This window comes from Bufo bufo, chromosome 2 (genome assembly GCF_905171765.1).
Source record: "Bufo bufo chromosome 2, aBufBuf1.1, whole genome shotgun sequence".
Taxonomy (NCBI): Eukaryota; Metazoa; Chordata; class Amphibia; order Anura; family Bufonidae; genus Bufo; species Bufo bufo.
The window spans coordinates 172,662,731-172,663,365 of record NC_053390.1 but is presented as its reverse complement, the minus strand read 5'-3'; the positions used below and the strand labels follow the sequence as shown (position 1 = coordinate 172,663,365).

Genomic DNA, 635 nt, shown 5'->3' with positions numbered 1-635 from the left:
ACAATTCCCAGCATGCTCTACTCATTTCTATGGGAGTTCTGACAAGAGCAGAGCAAGTGTGCACGCTAGTGGCTGTAGCCTCCCCTCAGCTGGAGTGCCAGAGGTCGCTGACTCCTGATTCAGACTATAGTTCTTAAAATAATATAATGTACCAATAATTCTGTGAAAAGTGTTAAGGAAGGATGTGAAATGTTTCAGGATCTAATCTGTGACATAAGCTTTTGTAAAGGGCATCTGACAGCAGACCCGCACCCATGACACTGGCCGACCTGCTACATGTGCGCCCGGCAGCCGAAGGCATCCGTGCCGGTTCCATGCTCACACGTGCCCACACCGCCGAGAAAAATGAAGGTTCAATATATGCAAATGAGCCTCCAGGAGCAACGGGGGCGTCTGCTAGGGTGGCCAGACATCCGGTTTTAAGCAGGACAGTCCGGTTTTCTGGCTCCCTGTCCTCCGTCCGGTGCAAGGCCTGGACGGACACAGGGATGTCCACCCTTTTTTTGCTTTCCTTTGAATCACTTAACTAATATTTAGTTGTATAACCACTGTTTCTGAGAACTGCTGTACATCTGTGTTGCATGGAGTCAACCAACTTCTGGCACCTGTGAACAGGTATTCCAGCCCAGGATGAT

General features: G+C 49.4%; 1 long non-coding RNA gene across 1 annotated transcript in view; it reads left to right on the top strand.

Moving 5' to 3' along the window:
• Positions 1 to 208: 208 nt before the first annotated feature.
• Positions 209 to 635, top strand: part of LOC120991385 — a 15,410-nt gene continuing 14,983 nt past the window's right edge. The window contains exon 1 of the long non-coding RNA XR_005776655.1: positions 209 to 391. This is a non-coding gene — a long non-coding RNA (uncharacterized LOC120991385). The remainder of the gene's footprint in view (positions 392 to 635) is intronic.